The sequence below is a fragment of the Mesoplodon mirus genome (genome assembly GCF_964341445.2).
Source record: "Mesoplodon mirus genome assembly, chromosome: 7".
NCBI lineage: Eukaryota > Metazoa > Chordata > Mammalia > Artiodactyla > Ziphiidae > Mesoplodon > Mesoplodon mirus.
The window spans coordinates 73,307,920-73,328,258 of NC_138983.1; the positions used below are offsets into that span (position 1 = coordinate 73,307,920).

General features: G+C 37.2%; 1 protein-coding gene and 1 pseudogene across 4 annotated transcripts in view; both read left to right on the forward strand.

The window, feature by feature from the left end:
• The window catches only part of NELL1 (neural EGFL like 1), a gene marked incomplete at both ends in the record, with an annotated part of 913,276 nt that overhangs the window by 579,512 nt on the left and 313,425 nt on the right, over window positions 1–20,339 (forward strand). The gene's annotated exons all lie outside the window — the stretch shown is intronic.
• Window positions 14,912–16,221, forward strand: LOC309807968 (isocitrate dehydrogenase [NAD] subunit gamma, mitochondrial-like; annotated as a pseudogene). Its single transcript has one exon. The product of its transcript is annotated as an isocitrate dehydrogenase [NAD] subunit gamma, mitochondrial-like (transcript).

The following is a 20,339-nucleotide window of genomic DNA, read 5'->3' on the forward strand; positions in this document are numbered from 1 at the left end:
CTTTTCCAATTTGTATTCGTTTAATTTCTTTTTCTTCTCTGATTGCTGTGGCTAGGACTTCCAAAACTATGCTGAATAATAGTGGTGAGGGTGGACATCCTTGTCTCATTCCTGATCTTGTAGGAAATGCTTTCAATTTTTCACCATTGAGAATGATGTTTGCTGTGGGTTTGTCATATCTGGCCTTTATTACACTGAGGTTGGTTCCCTCTATGCCCACTTTCTGGAGAGTTTTTGTCATAAATGGGTGTTGAATTTTGTCAAAAACTTTTTCTGCATCTATTGAGATGATCATATGGTTTTTATTCTTCAATTTGTTAATATGGTGTATCACATTGATTGCTTTCCGTATATTGAAGAATCCTTGCATCCCTGGGATAAATCCCACTTGATCATGGTGTATGATCCTTTTAATGTGTTGTTGCATTCTGTTTGCTAATATTTTTTTGAGGGTTTTTGCATCTATATTCCTCAGTGATATTGGTCTGTAATTTTCTTTTTCTGTAGTATCTGTGTCTGGTTTTGGTATCAGGGTGATGGCCTCATAGAATGAGTTTGGGAGTGTTCCTTCCTCTGTAGTTTTTTGGAAGAGTTTGAGAAGGATGGGTGTTAGCTCTTCTCTAAGTGTTTGATAGAATTCACTTGTGAAGGCACCTGGTCCTGGACTTCTGTTTGCTGGAAGATTTTAAATCACAGTTTCAATTTCATTACTTGTGATTGGTCTGTTCATATTTTCTGTTTCTTCCTGGTTCAGTCTTGGAAGGTAATACCTTTCTAAGAATTTGTCCATTTCTTCCAGGTTGTCCATTTTACTGGCATAGAGTTGATTGTAGTAGTCTCTTAGGATGCTTTATATTTCTGCGGCGTCTGTTGTAACTTCTCCTATTTCATTTCTAATTTTATTGATTTGAGTCCTCTCCCTCTTTTTCTTGATGAGTCTGGCTAAAGGTTCATCATCAATTTTGTTTATCTTCTCAAAGAAACACCTTTTAGTTTTATTGATCTTTGCTATTGTTTTCTTTGTTTCTATTTCATTTATTTCTGCTCTGATCTTTATGATTTCTTTCCTTCTGCCAAATTTGGGTTTTGTGTGTTCTTCTTTCTCTAGTTCCTCTAGGTGTAAGGTTAGATTGTTTACTTGAGATTTTTCTTGTTTCTTGAGGTAGGCTTGTATAGCTATAAACTTCCCTCTTTGAACTGCTTTTGCTGCATCCCATAGGTTTTGGATCATTGTGTTTTCATTATCATTTGTATCTAGGTATTTTTTGATTTCCTCTTTGATCTCTTCAGTGATTTCTTGGTTATTTAGTAACATATTGTTTAGCCTCCATGTGTTTGTGTTTTTTACATTTTTTTCCTTGTAATTCATTTCTAATCTGATAGTGTTGTGGTCAGAAAAGATGCTTGATATGATTTCAATTTTCTTAAATTTACTGAGGCTTGATCTGTGACCCAAGATGTGATCTATCCGGGAGAATGTTCCATGTGCACTTGAGAAGAAAGTGTAATCTGCTGTTTTTGGATGGAATGTCCTATAAATATCAATTAAATCTATCTGGTCTATTGTGTCATTTAAAGCTTCTGTTTCCTTACTTATTTTCATTTTGGAATTATCTGTCCATTGGTGTAAATGAGGTGTTAAAGTCCCCCACTATTATTATGTTACTGTTGATTTCCTCTTTTATAGCTGTTAGCAGTTGCCTTATGTATTGAGGTGTTCCTATGTTGGGTGCATATATATTTATAATTGTTATATCTTCTTCTTGGATTGATCCCTTGATCATTATGTAGTGTCCTTCCTTGTCTCTTGTAACATTCTTTATTTTAAAGTCTATTTTATCTGATATGAGTATATCTACTCCAGCTCTCTTTTGTTTTCCATTTGCATGGAATATCTTTTTCCATCCCCTCACTTTCAGGCTGTATGTGTCCCTAGGTCTGAAGTGGGTCTCTTGTAGACAGCATATATATGGGTCTTGTTTTTGTATCCATTCAGCAAGCCTGTGTCTTTTGGTTGGAGAATTTAATCCATTCACATTTAAGGTAATTATCGATATGTATGTTCCTATGACCATTTTCTGAATTGTTTTGGGTTTGTTTTTGTAAGTCCTTTTCTTCTCTTGTGTTTCCCACTTAGAGAAGTTCCTTTAGCATTTGTTGTAGAGCTGCTTTGGTGGTGCTGAATTCTCTTAGCTTTTGCTTGTCTGTCAAGCTTTTGATTTCTCCATCGCATCTGAATGAGTTCCTTGCTGTGTAGGGTAATCTTGGTTGTAGGTTCTTCCCTTTCATCACTTTAAGTATATCATGCCACTCCCTTCTGGCTTGTAAAGTTTCTGCTGAGAAATCAGCTGTTAACCTTATGGGAGCTCCCTTGTATGTTATTTGTCATTTTTCCCTTGCTGCTTTCAATAATTTTTCTTTGTCTTTAATTTTTGCCGATTTGATTACTATGTGTCTTGGAGTGTTTCTCTTTGGATTTATCCTATATGGGACTCACTGTGCTTCCTGGACTTGGGTGGCTATTTCTTTTTCCATGTTAGGGAAGTTTTTGACTATAATGTCCAAATATTTTCTCTGGTCCTTTCTCTTTTCTCCTTCTGGGATGCCTATAATGCGAATGTTGTTGCATTTAATGTTGTCCCAGAGGTCTCTTAGGCTGTCTTCATTTCTTTTCATTCTTTTTTCTTTATTCTCTTCCACAGCAGTGATTCCACCATTTTGTCTTCCAGGTCACTTATCCGTTCTTCTGCCTCAGTTATTCTGCTATTGATTCCTTCTAATGTAGTTTTCATTTCAGTTATTGTATTGTTCATCTCTGTTTGTTTGTTCTTTAATTCTTCTAGGTCTTTGTTAAACATTACTTACGTCATCTCCATCTTTGCCTCCATTCTTTTTCTGAGGTCCTGGATCATCTTCACTATCATTATTCTGAATTCTTTGTCTGGAAGGTGGCCTATCTCCACTTCTTTCAGTTGTTTTTCTGGGTTTTTATCTTGTTCCTTCATCTGGTACATAGCCCTCTGCTTTTTCATCTTGTCTGTCTTTCTGTGAATATGTTTTTTGTTCCACAGGCTACAGGATTGTAGTTTTTCTTGCTTCTGCTCAGATATTCATAACTTTTAAGTCTGTAAATATTCTTGAATTATGTCTTGGGTGAATTGTTTCATACTGTCTCACTCCCACATTTTGGTCTCCTTTTTCTTTTTCTGGCTCTCCTGTTATCTTGATGCTGGACTTCCTGGTTCTCTAATTTCCTTACCTATTTGCTTTGCTATTTCCATGTTATCTGTTATTTTCATCTAATATCTTAGGTGGGGATTTCTTCCACTTTATCTTCCAACCCTTATACTGAGCTTTTCATTTCTGCTGTCCTTTTTGTACTTCAAGCCCACTTTTTCTCTTTTTTTTTTTTAAATAGCATATTGTTTTTGTTTTATGAACACAGTGTCATTTTTCTCTTAGGACATTTATGATAATTTATTTGAAATGTTCTCTTAATGGAGTCCCTGTATCCTCCTCATTGCTTCTGTCTACTGATTTGCTTTGGCTTCTGTCTTTTATGTCAGAAGCTTTTCCACATGTTTGAACCTGGCTCTTCACTCACTTAACATATGGATAATAACAGATGAATTGAAATTTCTGAGCAAATGGAGATGTGATGGTTGACAGTGAAATTCAGTATAGGATGATCTGTTCCATTCTCTTGAGAAACATTCGATTGTCAGTATCTTTAAATATTTTATTTTTAGTTGATTTGTTTTCTTAGAAACTGCTCTTCAAAACTCCTATCCAAGGAATCTCAGTCCACCTTTCAGCACTCTGTTTGCTGTATAAACTTTCACTTATTTCCCCTCAATTCAGCATGAAACTTGCATTTAGTTGTGCATAGTGTTTCCCAGAGCAGAGCATAAAGGTCCCTTCTTCTGCTAGGTTGGTGGCTGGGGGCAGTCATGTAACTGAGCAGAATAAGGAAGATGATCTGGGTGTTTGTTTCTTAAAGAGACTGTCCACCCACATTTTCCTGCCCCTCTCAGGGGTATATGTTGTTGCCAGTTCCTGAGGCTTTGGGGTTCTGTGTTGCAAAACAAATGGTTTCTTGGCTTTTCTCTCTGAGTGTTTAGGATTCAGCTTTATCACATCTAAAAAGTCAGTCATCACTCCATCTGCTTTCAAGTTTACAAAATTGTCTTGTCTTCTCTGTCATTCTCATTGTCCTTGTAGTTTTACAATTTAAAAACAAAAAATAAAAATTGAAATAGAAACGTAATGGGATTTCAGGAAGGAGCAGATGCAAGTACATGCATTTAACCATCTTTACTTGGAAATTTCTTTGTGGATATTTTTAGTTTTGCATAATCATCAGTTTATCTGTTAGATGCCTGAACGTCTACCATGGTGATTTGGTTTTTGTGTGAGAGTCTTCCTTCCCTTCTCAGGGATAGGAGTGGGAGGGGCAAGTTTGCACATGGAGACATGTAGAAGCACAGGAGAGAAAAAGCAGCGTAATGCAGGGCAAAGAGCACAAGCTTAGGGGGAAGAGACTTGAGTTTGAATCTTCTGCTAACTTAATAGGAGTTGCTTATCCTCTTGGCATATCACTATGTTTATTTATATAATGAAAATAAAACACCTACCTCCTAGTTGCATTTTTCAGATGGAGATAAAGTGCTACCAAACACACAGCCTTGGATATGGTGCCCAGTAGAGGCCGTTGTCCATCTTGAATGAAGGGAGAACATTTGCAGGCCAGGGATGGGGAGGCTGGAGGGAATCCTTTGGAGAAAGTGTTTTAGATTAGTGTAATCACACCTACTTTGTAATGTTGACAGGGGATAAACCAGCTGGCTAAAATAGCTGGCTTCAGAAAGTCCTCTCTAATTTCCAGATTCTGTAGTTATTATAATAACCTGATTGCAAAACTTGGGTCACTGGGTCACGCTGGTTTAACAAGTATGAAGTGTGCTTTATAGGGACTATGATTTCAGGCTAATTGGGAATTTTTAAGAAAACGCACAGTGTATGGTTACCTGAGCTTGTGTCAACAGTTGTGGAATGTGTGTGTGTGTATGTTTTGAACTAAAAACTGAGATAGCTATAACAGAGAGGACTTTGTTAACTCATGCATCTAGTCATTATTAACACAAAGAGGTTCTCTTGCCAGATCCTGCTTCAAAGGGAAACCTCTGAGGGAAGGGATGTGGGAACAGATGTATATGTATGACTGATTCACTTCGTTATAAAGCAGAAACTAATAAAAAGAAAAAATAAAAAAAAATAAAAAAAATAAAAATAAAAATAAAAAAAAAAGGGAAACCTCTGAAATACAGAGCTGTCGAAGAACAATATAATGATTATACTCGAGAATAGTTCTTGGAAGACAACAATCCTCCCAGACCAGCAGAGAGAATTGAGTGGCATAGTTAATGCCATAGGTAATAGCAAAAGTATTTAATAGAGTTGTTCATGTGGCTGTAAAGTTCAGTTAGAAGGGAAGATAAAAAGCTGTTTCCAATTAACCTGTAATCTTGAGTCTTCACCTGTCTTTTCAAGAAAGGCCAAAGTTGCTGCTTAAGCATCAGTTTTATGACTTGACTCTAAACTTTACTGTTTCATTCAAAAGCCAACCTGCTCCTCACCCCAGAAAAGAATAATGTGACTCTCCACCCCTACCTCAATATCCTTTGGGCAGGGTGGGAGTTTTTCCTTTACTAAATGAAAACCGTATCTGAAAAGCTCTTCTTAGTGTAAGAATAAGTGTAGCTCTTCCTCAAACAAGGGCTTCTACAGCCAATTCAGTATTGTACAATATGTATCCCCTTTTGGAGAACAAGGAGGACATCTCTGGATTACTTTAAATCTGGCTCTCCACAGTCCTCTCTGAGAGCTATGCATCTGTCAGCTCTTCTGTGGTTATTGAATAGCGAAGGAATGACAGGTGAGAAATTGCATTAATTGTGCAACAGAGAATATGGAGCAAATTATGTCTCTGTGCATAGATCTTTTTAGAAAATTATTGATAAAACAATGTTCATAATCAGTTGGTTCTGTAGGACAACATGAAATGGATATTAAGAGTTTTCTAAAGAGTGTAGGTAGGTGGGAGTGGGTGTGTATTTTAAAATTCTGCTTTCATTAAGGCAAAGCTTTGATATAAATGGTCTTGTGCATTGAAAATTTAGTCTCTTTTTTTAAGTGCATATTTTCCTTTTTTAAAGGGGTATCTTTCAAAACCTTTTATTTTTATTTCAAAAATCCTGAATGTTTCTCTCCTGCCTTCAAGGTCTCATAAATATCTTAGATTTGCCATTCAAGGTTCTCCACCCTCTATCCCAGTGTACTTTCTCCATTTGTGTACCACTGTTTTCCTACATAAACCTTTCCTTTCAGGTGAATGGCAATGCTTAGTGTACTCTCCAGGCCTTTCAATTTTGCCTCCATCTCAGAAATCCTCTCCTTCCCTCTGTACTTATCTGCTGCTAGCCCTTCTTTCAGATGTGACTGAAACACTTTCCCTCACCATCCCTACCCATATATGTGGTCAATCCATCCTGTGCATTTGCACTTCCCAGCTGGGTCACTCAGGAATCATTTACCATCCACTGCCAGTTTGTATTCTACCTACATTCATTCCATTTAACTCTGCCTAGAATGCAAGCTCCTTGAAGACAACAGGTTTTATATTTGTTACATAGCATTTCTCTCTTCTGACATTAAAAGATCCACTTATGTGTTTGTTTCTTGCTTGTTTATATATTTAGCTATCTCTGTATCCATTTATCTGTACATCTATCATTCATGTATTTTTTGCTGTCTACTCCCACTAGAATATAAGTTCCAAAAGAAGTTATGAAAATTACAAAGGTTACAGAGGTTATATGTGGCAGACAGTTTGGCTTTGGAGCCAGTGCTCACAATCACTAATCTATACAGCCTCATGGTTGTGGTCAGTGACCCCATCATCCTTCTAATTTTACTTAACCTCTCAAAGGATGTTGATACTGCTGACAATTCATTCCTTGAGTGTTACACTTCTCTTGGCTTCTATGACATCCTTTTCTCTCTGTTCTCCTCCTGCCTCCCAGATCACTTCATCTCTATTCCTCTCATGGTTCGAAGACTGATGGTCCCCAGTTTTGTCTTCATAATTTTTCTGTGCTTTGTCTACAGACATCTTTCTAACCTAGTACTTCTTGACCTTAGTGACATATGACACATTACAGTGTCACAATCAGTTATGACATGTCAAAACCACTCACTTATTCATAAGTGTTGAATTACAAGCTCCTGTGAATGATTTACATTTTTAATAATTAGACTCACCTCAAAGTTACCATTATAAGGATGTCATATTCACTCATTTGCATTTCAATGGTGTGGGCTTGTTGGTGTGGGAAAAGTGGAATCGGAGTTAGCTGGAAGTGAATTGCTCATAATTCATAGCCTATTTTATGTTTGCTGAAAATACCCAGGAACTGTGGTTATTGATGTGGCATTGATAGTTAGAGCAATTTTCAAATATTATAATTGTAAACTGTGGATTTATACTTGTATTTGTTTCCTTGATTTTACCCATGGATACTTTTTGAAAAAGGAAGAGAGATGAAGAAAGCATGCATCTTTATCTGCATAGCACAGAAATGAGAAGGAGGCTCTAGTTACAGTTTCCCAATCAAAGGTAGTGTGATTATCCAAAGGACATGTGCAGTAATACCATTTATATTATCATGAATAAACATAAATATTATGTGCTATACTTTTTAACCATAAAATATGAATTATTTTTCTTTGTTAGTACATGCTTACTTTTTAAATATTAACTGTAGAGGTCTGAATTTGATCTTTAAAATATAATTTTATGTAACTTTTATATTAGATTAGCCATATATATATTTTTCCCTCAAAAAGAAGTCATGTTTGAGATCAGTAAATAGATGACTTTACATGTTTGAGATCAGTAAATAGATGACTTTACATGTTTGAGATGAGTAAATAGATGACTTTACTAATCATTTGCAGGTAAAATGCTTTTGTAAATATGACCTATAAAAACAGTTTGGGAATTCTGTGCTTTATTTGGCCAACTACTTTTGTTCATACATGTGTGTGTGTGTTTGGTTTTCATTACAGTCTGAGTATACTCCTGGGAACATGTCTCATATGAATGCCATTCATCATCTGTCATGGCAGAAGCAAAGTTGAAAACCTCTGCTTGAGGCTATTTCATAAACTTTTGTGTGGTTAACTTTCTCCCATAAGTTGATGAGTCCTGAATTTCTATCATCACCCACAATCCTTTCTCTGGAAATGCAGACTTATTTATTAAGCCACCCACCAGGCATCTTTATGTGGATGTCTTACAGCTCCCCAAACACATCATGTCTGAAGCTGAACTCGTTTTTTATCCTATTTCTCCAACCTAACTGCTCTTTTTTCAGTGTTGTACATCATTTTCATCGATTATATTATCAGTCACCCAGTTCATTAAGAACATTAAGAATAATATTCCATGTCTCCCAGGTCAATAGCCTAGTCCTGTTTATCTCCTAAATATCTCTGAAAGTATTTCTCTCCTTCCTCACTGCCTTCATCTTAGTACAACTGCTCACCATTTCCTGTTGGAACCATTTCATAGCCCAGTGGTTCTCAAATTTCAGCATGCATCAGAAGCATTAAAACACAGAGGGCTTCCCTGGTGGCGCAATAGTTGAGAGTCCACCTGCCGATGCAGGGGACATGGGTTTGTGCCCCAGTCCGGGAAGATCCCACATGCCGCGGAGCGGCTGGGGCCGTGAGCCATGGCCGCTGAGCCTGCGCGTCTGGAGCCTGTGCTCCGCAACGGGAGAGGCCACAGCAGTGAGAGGCCCGCATACTGCAAAAAAAAAAAAAAAAAAAAAAAAAAAAAAAACACAGATTGTTGGGTTCCCAACTGCAGATTTCCAGGTTCAGTATGTCTAGGGATAGTTACAAGAGATTACGTTTCTTAGCAGTTCAGGGTGGTCCTGATTCTGCTGGTTTGGGGATCACTTTTTGAGAACCACAGTGATTGCCTGTTAATTGGCCTCCTTGCCACCAGGATAGTCACCTTATTATTTATTCTGCAAATTGTTTCCCAGAGGATCATTTTTTAAATGCAACTTGTATTATATCTCTCCCTTACTTAAACCCACTTACTGTCTCAGTGTCACACTTAGAATAGACTTAGTTTAACTCTTACCACTCAAATATGTGAAACCATGGTGTTCTTATTGTTCTTATACCTGCATGTTATAATATACATATCATAATTTTGTCCCATTGAGGCTGAGAACTTTTTCTAATGTCTGGGGATGTTTATAGGTCAATCTGGCTATTAAAATTTCAATCACTATCCAGTTTATACTCCCAGTCTCAGGGCTTCCTTCCTTCTTTATCCATACCTTTAAAAGATTTATGTCCTTTCCAGGGTTAGGAAGAAGATTGGGGTGTATGTAAGGGTGGCCCATTGGTTGAAACAAAATTGTGTAGTTGGGTCTGGTTATTTTTCTGCCAGCATTCTCTCCTGGTATTATCATCTGCTCTAGCCTCAGGCACTGGTGGTGGACAGCTGTTATCCATATTACATGCCATATTAAGTGACAAGCAGGTACCCAGCTGGCTCCTACTCTATAGCCATTTTATATCAATTTTTAGAAAGAAACAGTACTGCTTCTTTCCTTTATTCCCAGCAGCCTCTAAGTACACCACATGCTGGCCCCGACTTGCCCAGACCTTGTGAGGATGTAAATACAGGCCCTTGCTACTCAAAGTGTGATAAGAGGCCAGTAGAATCTGTATGACTAGGGAGCAACTTGAAAATGAAGACTCTGCTCCCCTCCCTCACTAGAACTACTGAATTAGTGCCTGCATTTAAATGAGATCCTAGGGTGATCAAGTATGAGAAACTGGCCTAGGCCTCTAGGACCCCTATAAATATTCACCTCACCTTTTGCCATTCTCTGTTCCTTCACAATATATGAATTTGTAGAATCTGTGTTAGCCAGTTTCTTCATTTGTAAAATGTGAACTATAATGCCTACCTTGACGGATTATGATGATGTATATAAAATATTCAGCACAGTACCTTAGATGTGGCAAGTGTTACATAGTGGTAGCCACTATTAAGTCTGCGTCTTTATCTTCTTGAATTTTGACAGCCTTTGGAGGTCTTCGTAAATAAGTCACCGACCTCCCCAAACAACTGCTAACCTACATCAGGGGTGTTGGTGCCCGAAAGTTAAGTGAGAATGGGATTGTGGCTGGTTTAAAATTAAAGATATGCTTAATTTTCAGTTAAAGTGCATAACTGGTATAGCTTTGGGAATCTAAGAGTTTGCCTGCCTTCCAGGGTTGAGTGGTTGATTTCTAGAAATATCAGATGTTAATGCTTGTAGCTCTGATCTGGGAGAATATATTAAAAGACACTCCATATCATAGTGAGAAGGGAAACACAAATCAAAAACATAGTGAGATACTACCACCAAAACCTATTTGAATGTCTAAAATAGAAGTACAGTAATACCAAGTATTGATGAAGATGTGAAGCTGTAATTCTCTTACATTGGGAGGGATATAAATGGTATAACCAGTTTGGAAAAGTGTTTAGCAGTTTCTTAAAAAGTTAACAACAATAAAAGGAACAAACTCCAGCAGGCAGAAAATCAGTAAAGACATAGTTGAATTCAACAATGTCATCGTAAACTGGGTATAATTGACATTTGTAGATTCCTTTACCCAACAACAGCAGAATACGCAGTCTTCTCAAGTTCACATAGAACACTCACCAAGACAGACCACATTCTGGGCCATAGAACACACCTTAACAAATCCAAAAAATAATTGAAATATACAATGTCTGCACTCAGACAACAATGGAATTAAATTAGAAACCAGTAATAGAAAGATAGCTGAAAAAATCCCCAATTAAATGTGGAGATTAAACAACACATTTCTAAATAACTGTGGGTCAAAGAAGAAATCGCAAAAGAAAATTTAAAAATATTTTGAACAAAATGAAAATGAAAACACAACAAAATTCATGGGATGTGGTGAAAACAGTGCTTAGGGGGAGATACATAGTAATAAATGCATATAGTGGAAAGGAAGAAAGATTTAAAATCAATAATCTAAGCTTTCACCTTTGGAAACTAGAAAAAGAAGAGCAAATTAAATCCAAAGTAAGCAGAGGAAAAGAAATATTAAGAATTTGAGCAGAAATCAATGAAATTGAAAAGAAAAAAAATCAATAGAGAAAAATCAATGAAACCAAAAGCTGATTCTCTGAAAACTTCAATAAAATTGATAAACCTCTAGTCAAGCTACAAAAAAAAAAAAAAGAAAAAAAAAGGACATAAGTTACTACGATCTGAAAAGAGGGACATCACTATAGATCCTATGGGCATTAAAAAGATAATAAAAGAATACTATGAACAACTTTTCACTCACAAATTTGATAACCTAGGTGAAATGGACTAATTCCTTGCCAAAATTCACACAAGAAGAAACAATCTGAAGAGGCCTATATGTATTTTTAAAATTGACTCAACAATTAATAACCTTCCAAAATGGAAATCCCCAGGCCCAGTTGTGTTCAATGGTGAATTCTACCACACTCTTGAGGAAGAAATTATACCAGTTCCCTATAATATATTTCAGAAGACACAAGCAAAAGGAATACTTTATAACTTAGTCTATGAAACCAACATTACCCTGGTAACAAAACCAGACAAAGGCATTACAAGAAAAGAAAACTACAGACCAGTATCTCTCATGAACATAGGTACAAAACTTCTTAACAAAATATTAGCAAATTAAATCCAACAATGAAAAAAAAGACTTATACACCATAATCAAGTGACATTTATCCCAGTTATGCAGGGCTGTTTCAACATTCAAAAATCAATTAATGTAATCCATCACTTCAACAGGCTAAAAAAGAAAAATCACAGGATCCTATCAATAGATGCAAAAAACACTTGACAAAATTCAACACCCATTCATTATACAAAGTTCTCGGTAAACTAGAAGTAGAGGAAAAACTGCATCAACTTGATAAAGAATACCTACAAATAATCTACAACTAACATCATACTTCATGATGAGAAACACAAAGCTTTTCCAGTAAGATCAGGTACAAGGCAAGGATGTTCCCTTTTATCACTCCTTTGCAGTATTACCCTGGGATTTCTAGCGAATACTATAGGACAAGAAAAGGAAATTAAAAGTATACAGATTGAAAAGGAAGAAATAAAACTGTCTTCATTTTCAGATGACAATATCATCAATGTAGAAACCCTGAAAGAATCAACAGAAAAACCTCCTGGAACTAATAAGTGATTACAGCAAGATTGCAGGTTACTAGGTTAATATACAAAAGTCAATTGCTTTCTTACACACCAGTTTTCAATTAAAAACACAGTATCATTTACATTAACATTTCCAAAATGAAATACTTAGGTATAAACGTTAACAACATATATATAAGATCTATATGAGGAAAACTATGAAACTGATGAATGAAATTAAAGAAGTACTAAATAAATTGAGAGACATTCCATACTGATGGGCGGGAAAACTTAATATTGTTATGTTTCCAAGATATCAACTCTTTCCAAGATTTGATGCAAATGTAATCAAAATACCAGAAAGTTATTTTGTAGATATTGATAAACTGATTCCAAAGCTTGTATGTAGAAGCCAAAGACCCAGAATAGCCAAGACAACATTGAAGGAGAAGAACAAAGCTGGAGGACTGACAGTTTTTGACTTCAAGACTTACTGTGAAGCTACACTAATCAAGACACTGTGGTATTGGCAAAAGAACAGATGAATAAACCAACGGAAGATAATAGCCCAGAAACAGACCCATGTAAATAGTTAATTGATATTTGGCAAAGGAGCAAATGCAACACAATGGAATAAAGAGAGTCTTTTCAACAAATGGTGTTGGAAAAACTGGACATCAACATATGCAAAAAAATTAATCTAGGCACAGGCCTCAAACACTTCACCAAAATTAACTTAAAATGGACCATAGACTTCTATGTATGATGAAACACTACAAAACTTCTAAGAGAAAATCTGCTATAGATGACCTTAGGTATGGTGATGACTTTTTAGATGCAACATCAAAGACTGGATCGATGAAATAAATAATAAACTAGACTTCACTAAAATTAAAAACTTCTGCTCTGCAAAAAGACTTTATCAAGAGAATGAGAAGACAAGCCACAGATTGAGAGAAATTATTTTTAAAAGGCACATCTGATAAAGAACTGTTATCTAAAGTACAAAGAACCCTTAAAACTCAACAGTAAGAAAACAAATAACTTGATTTTAAAAATTGGCAAAAACCTTAACAGATATCTCATCAAAGAAGATATACAGATGGCAAATAAGCATATGAAAAGATGTTACACATCATATGTCATCAGAGAAATGAAAATTAAAACAATGAGATACTGCTACAAACGTATTAGAATGGCCAAAATCTGGAACACTGACAACACCAATGCTGGCAAGGATATGGAACAGCAGGAATTCTCATTCATTGCTGGTGGGAATGCAAAATAGTACAGCCACTTTGGAAGACAGTTTAGCAGTTTCTGACAAAACTGATCATACTTTTACCATACGATTCAGCAACTCTGCTCCTTGCTATTCACCCACATGAGCTGAAAACTTATGTCCACACAAAATTCGCACATGGATGTCTATAGTAGCTTTGTTCATCATTCACAAAACTTGGGAACAACCAAGATGTGCTTCAGTAGGTGAATAGATAAACTGTGGTACATCTAGACAATGGAATTTTATTCAATGCAAAAAGGAAATGCCTTACAGAGCCATGAAAAACCATGGAGGAAACTCTAATGCATATTACTAAGTCAAAGAAGCCAATCTGAAAAGGCTACAGAGTGTATGATTCCAATTATACAACATTCTGGGAAATGCACAACTCTGGAGACTCTAAAGAGATAGGTGGTTACCAGTGGTTGCAGAGAGGGAGGGATGAAGAGATGAAGCAGAGAGGATTTTTAGGGCTATGAAACTACTCTATATGAATCTACTAGATAATTATATGTCATACATTTCTCTAAACTCAGAATTTGCAACATGAAGAGTGAACCCTAATTTAAACAATGGATTTTAGGTGATAATGAGGTGTCACTGTAGTTTCATCAGTTGTAACAAATGTACCAGTCTGTGTAGGATCTTGATAGCTGGGGAGACTGTGCCTTTGTAGAGGCAAGGAAATCTTTTTTTTTTTGGCATTACTTTCAAGTTTAATTATTAAATAACTGAGAAAAATTGGTAGAAGTTGATGGACTATAAAGCAAATGTAATAAAGATAAATAATATCAATAGAAAGTTTTCTGTAATCAAGAAATAAATTGTTACCAAAACAAATTTCAGATCCCGTCAATAGCTTTAATTAATTAAAACAACTGTAATTGAAGTTATAAATAGGCCCTTGGATTGTTTCCTAATGTAATTAATGGAGAATAATAAATTGTTTGAACTTATTAGAAAAAGATTTAAATTTCCGACAGACCTGACATGAAGTGCTAATCCCAGTGAAGGAAACATGTTACTTGGGAGAAGGTATTAACAATGGTATGCTGGTACTTGTTTAATAGCTAGCTTTCTGGGAAAAAAAATAAACAGAAGGGCTGATTTGTAGTTTTGAGACAAGGAAATCTTTGTATGGGAAATCTCTATACCTGCCATTCAAATTTTCTGTGAACCTAAAAGTGTTATAAAATATGAAGTCTATTTTTAAGTATATCATATGGGTACATTGAATGTGCTTAATGAATTGTCCAATTCCAAAGTGTATTTTCTACTCTATAACACATCTCCTTGTGACTAGTACTCTGTCTCTCACTGCAGTAGAATGTCTGTCCCAAATAGAGTACAAGGAAGGAGAGACAACTGTGACCGAGGCAAGAATTTTGGATCTAGAATCCCACCAAAAGAAGCCAGTTCAAGCCAAGAGGAAAAGCACGTATTTTTACATAAATTAAATCTCCACTTATGGATCATGGCACTGAAGATGCTGACAGCTGCCAGGTGCTCTGTGAAGGCTATGTTCCCACCAACTATTCTAGGCCACTCTTGGGAGATTCTCCTTAGCCATGAGACCTCACTGAGGAGCTTCTCTTTTAAACACAACATTCCTCCAGCAGCTACGTATGGTGGGTGGCACACTGTGACTGTGATTCCTGGGGATGGCATTGGACCTGAACTTATGCTGCACATCAAGAATGTGTTCAGACGTGTGTGTGCCCGTGGACTTTGAGGAGGTGCAGGTTACCTCCACTTCTAGTGAAGAGGAAGAAGTTCACAGTGCCATGATGGCCGTCCATCAAAACCACGTGGCCTTGAAGGGCAACTCTGAAACTGACTACAACCTACCATCATCTCACAAATCACAAAAGTGTGTTTCTCAGTACTCTAGATCTCTATGCCAGCATCATTCGTTTTAAGAGTCTACTAGGTGTGGAAACTAGGCACAAGACATAGATATCATAGTTGTTCGGGAAAGCACAGAGGGTGAATACAGCAACCTGGAGCATGTGAGTGTGAAAGGAGTGATAGAGAGCCTTAAAGATCATTCCTAAGGCCAAGCCTTTGCATGTTGCTGAATATGCTTTCTAGCTGGCCCAGCAGATGGGGTGTGAAAAAGTGACGGCTGTGCACAAGGCCAACATCATGAAACTGGGAGATGGTCTCTTCCTCCAGTGCTGTCGGGAGGTGGCATCCTACTATCCTCAGCTCATTTTTGAGGGCATGATTGTGGATAACGCCACCATGCAGCTGGTATCCTGGCCCCAGCAGTTTGATGTCATGGTGATGCCCAGTCTTTATGGCAACATTGTCAATAACGTCTGCACAGAGTTGGTTGGGGGAGCAGGCCTTGTGCCGAGTGCCAACTATGGCCACATATATGCGGTGTTTGAAATGGCCTGAAGGCAATCAGGCAAGACTATAACCAATAAAAATGTGGCCAACCCTACTGCCATGCTGCTGGCAAGTTGTATCATTCTGGATTACCTCAAGTTCCATTCCTATGCCACCTCCATTCGTATTGCAGCCTTGGCATCCATGGAGAACAAAGACATCCAAACTCCAGACATTGGAGGCCAGGATACCACATCGGATGTCATTCAAAATACCTTAGATGACATCAGTGTTGCCAATTAAGCAGTCAGTGCCTTAGAGGCTGAGCTAGCCTTCAAATTCCTTCCTGTCCCACACTTTACATTACTCTACCCAGTCAGAAAGCCCAGCCAGCTTGGCTAATGTGGACTCTAGAGTAAACTAGCTCCTGTTCCAACTCAGAAGAGGTAGGGGGAGGGAATCAAGTCTGATTTTTTTTCTATTAAATTTGAATGCCATAAATGCCATAAACATTGCTGGTTTAAATTAGCCATACCTATTTTGTTGTCTATGTATTGAGGAATTCTTCTCTATTTTAATCCACAATTCACACTTTTCTATTAGATGATACAGTGAATAAATCAAAGTTGTTCGTAGAGTCCTGGGTCTTTTCCAGAACTTGGCACACTGATTTTCTCTTATCTGGGTCATTAAAATTCTTCAAACCAGCCTGCAAAGGAGTCTGGCTTCTCTCTAGAGGTTGTTAATGAGTTAATTGGTGCAATGAAATTTGCCTACAAAATATACATTGTCATTTTAATAATAAATAAGGTACCATAAAGCTGAGCTAGTTCAGAATGCTTCCACTCCCTCCTAGGTATCCTATCTTTTCCCCTTGTCTTGTTTATGTGAGGAAGGAATTTTTACCGGTGTAATTTTTCAAACATGGGCATCTCTGAGTACCGCAGCACTCCTGCAAAGGAGGTTCTTGAATTCCTTCCTTGAGCCTCTAAGCTCAAGAGTCTAGACATTATATACCCAGTTAACAGGCACTGGGCACATGATTCTTTGCTATACAACTAGAACCATGGACTGTAAACTCCATGCTCACTGCTTTACAATCTTCCATGGTTTACTTTCTTTTAATCTCTCTTTCAAAGAGAGAGTGTACATAAGAAAATGAAAAACACTAAGCTCGTTTGAATGTTTACTGTCATTTTATTATAATATATTTTATTTACAGTAATTCTAAGGTCATAGGTGGGAGAAACACAAACAAAAATGATAATTTTATTAGTGCTGGGAAATATTTATTACTCAAGTGGGAAATAAAAGCAATGACTATAAAAATTTACAGCAGTTTTATCAGCAGGAATAGCTTGCAGATAGAAGGGAGATTGAGAAAAATAGTAAATCCTTAATAATATTTTGGAAACCTCTGTGTCTCAGCTATAACCCTTGGATCCTACCATGGTTCTTGGGCCATAAGTTAAAGACATTGGACTGAGACCTGAAAAAGTCCTTATGGTTTCCAAAAGGCTCTGTCTTATATTACCTTAATCTCACCTATCCTCGTTATGAATAATGTCAGGGCTCAGGGTTTGGAAAACCAAGCTCTAGTTTGAGGGAATTTAATTTGAGGAGGAAATGACTACCTTCAACCCTATCTAAAAGTCTTTCTTGAAGAACAAGGCAAGCAGGGAGAAGTCAATTATAAAATAATGATGGTATTCCTTTTATTGGACACTAAACATGTCATTGGCCATGGCTGCCACTGACCTGTATGGTGCTTTCCTCTGGGCAGATATAGACCTGGAACCAGAGGCATGGCTTGATGAGTGGAGAAGGGATGGATTTTTGGCTTGAAGTCCCCCTACCTCCAATGCTACATGAACCCGTACTACCTTAACCCACTCTCCCCACTCTGTACCCCTTTCTCTCATGACTAGGGAAATTTACTCATCGCACAGCCAGCCCAACTTCAGACAGTAGCCCAACTATTGGCTTTTATCTGACAATGGGAATTTATGCTGATAGGTACATTTGAGCTGAAGTTTCCCCTCTTTGTTAAAGATGACTGTTTCCAAAATCTTCTCATAGTTTTTGGGCCAGACTGCTGTGATGGCACCTAATACACCACAGTGGAATTTTCCATTTATCAGTATTTGATATTCCCACTTAGCTATGAACATCTCTAGGGTAAATACCATGTATTCTTTTTCCTTGTCCTCTGTATCCCCTAACATAATGACTGGTACATACAAAATAAGTAATATGTTTATTGAATCAACCAAAAAATGAATGATATGGGTGACACTGCCTAACTTTTCTTATATGTAACATGAGATAATAACTGTACCTACCTCATAGTGTTGTTGGGAAAATAGAGCAAGAAGATACACATAAAGCTGGTAGCACTGTGCCTGTCCAATGGTTAGTGCTTGGTGTAGTTTATAAATTATTATTTTCATTAGTATCCATTATATACCATTCTAAAAGCTAGTTCTGAGGAGAACTGGGAAATGCTATTAATTCATTACTGTCTTTGGAATTTACTGGATAAGTTACTTTACCTATTATTCTATTATGGGTTTGTAACTGACTTTCAACTAGGGTAGCAAACCATATCTGCTTATTCATCAAGTCCCCTTATCTCTCTCCTTTTTATTTCTTGAATCCAGCCATCTCTCTTCTTTCTCACTTACCCCTCCTTTCTCATTAGCCTTTCTCATCTTTGGTGACTTCCCAATCTCTGTTCCTTCTCTACCTTGTGTCCTGCCTATAGTTTAGTCCACTTAAATCTATTTCTACAGTGCACTCAGCCTGAACTTTCTAAAAGGGAAATAGGATCATGTCACTTCCTTACCTAACACTTCTCATTGAACAGCTTTCTTTTGGCCTTGAAAGAAAGTCACCTGAGCACAGCATGAAAGACCTTCCATATTCTGATCTCTGCTTCCTTCTCCAGGTTCACCATTTCTACCCCCTCTCCCCATCCCAATAACAATACAAAATGGCACAAGAGAGTGCAAGCAGAGCTCACTGTCAAAGAGCCATGTATTCTTTCTAGTTCAGGCCTTTGTATATGGCCTTGCTTCTTCTCCCCTTCAGGAGATGATCTCCTTGTCATCTAGAGGACTAGATGTAATTGTCACCACCTTTGGGAAGCCTTCCTTGACTAGCTCTTTCCATTCCCTGCTGAGATTGAAGGGAGGAACTCCCAGTTCCCCCAGAGTCCTCTGTGTATCCCATTTAGTGTTTTTCTCTCCAGTTGTCATTACATGCTTTCCTTCCCATCAACCTTATTATACAATGTGTTCCTTGGCAACAGGGGCAATTGAGTCATTGATCACCATAGCATCAGCACCTAGGACAGGGACAAGCTCTTAGCGTATGCTCATTCTAAATATTAATGGAAGGAAATAGGAAGGAAGGCCAAAGGAAGGAAGAAAAGAATGGGCTGAATTCCCAGGTAGGAATGGAGGATTGGAAGAACTAATCTATTGCAAAATTCTGTTTGGCTCCAGTCTATGAACCTTTACAAGATTGCTTCTCTCTAGAGAGCACTAAAGCCCTCAAGGCCATAAAATGGGTAGTTGGCAGCCTGCCTCTGTTTCTTGAGAAGATTTCTGTATTATTGTTACATAATTTTTATCTTAGGTTTGTCAGTTTATTCTGCTTTGTTTAAAGCTAAATTCTGCTATCAATAAATATCAATACAAAGTTGGACAGCTAAATGGTATCACTCTGTAAATATCTTTCCTCACCACCATCTTCATAGATTTGGTTTTCTAGAAGGATGTTTTAACATTCTTACTTCAGCTTTCTGGTATTCAAAATCTTGTTAGGGGACATCTCTGAATTTTGGGGAAAACAATGAATCTGTTTAAAATGTCAACAGGGAAGATTCCTCTAAGAACCAGGAAAACCTGTGTTTTTCACCATGAATTTGTGCCTTTCTTCTACTAGATAATGTGAGGTATTTAATCAACTGAAAGTTTCCCTCATTGCCTTGGCTACTAGCAGGCACAGGAAAAAGCCTTCAGCAATTTTTTCCTCTCTGAAATTTTCTCTTGTCATTCTATTACTTGATTTTAATGTATTTTGCTCTATTAATTTCACCTTCTTATATTTTGTTTTACTGTAAGCCACTTAAATCACAATTAAGGAACACAAAAGGAGAACCGGGTTGTTCACCTCTTCCTTCTTTTCCTTCATTCTAGTCCATTTTCAACATTGACATCAGACAAATCTCCTTAAAGCAGTGTTTAGATTTCCATTACTCTGTTCCCTCAATTTGTAATGTATTCAAAACCCTCCATAATTTTAGCTCACACTGTCTTTCCACTCTTAAAAGTTCCAATTTTCCTAGATAATGTTCCAGGCAATATAGATACCTTCATTTACCTAAGTACAACCTTTTCTTTTCCTTCTATGTAATG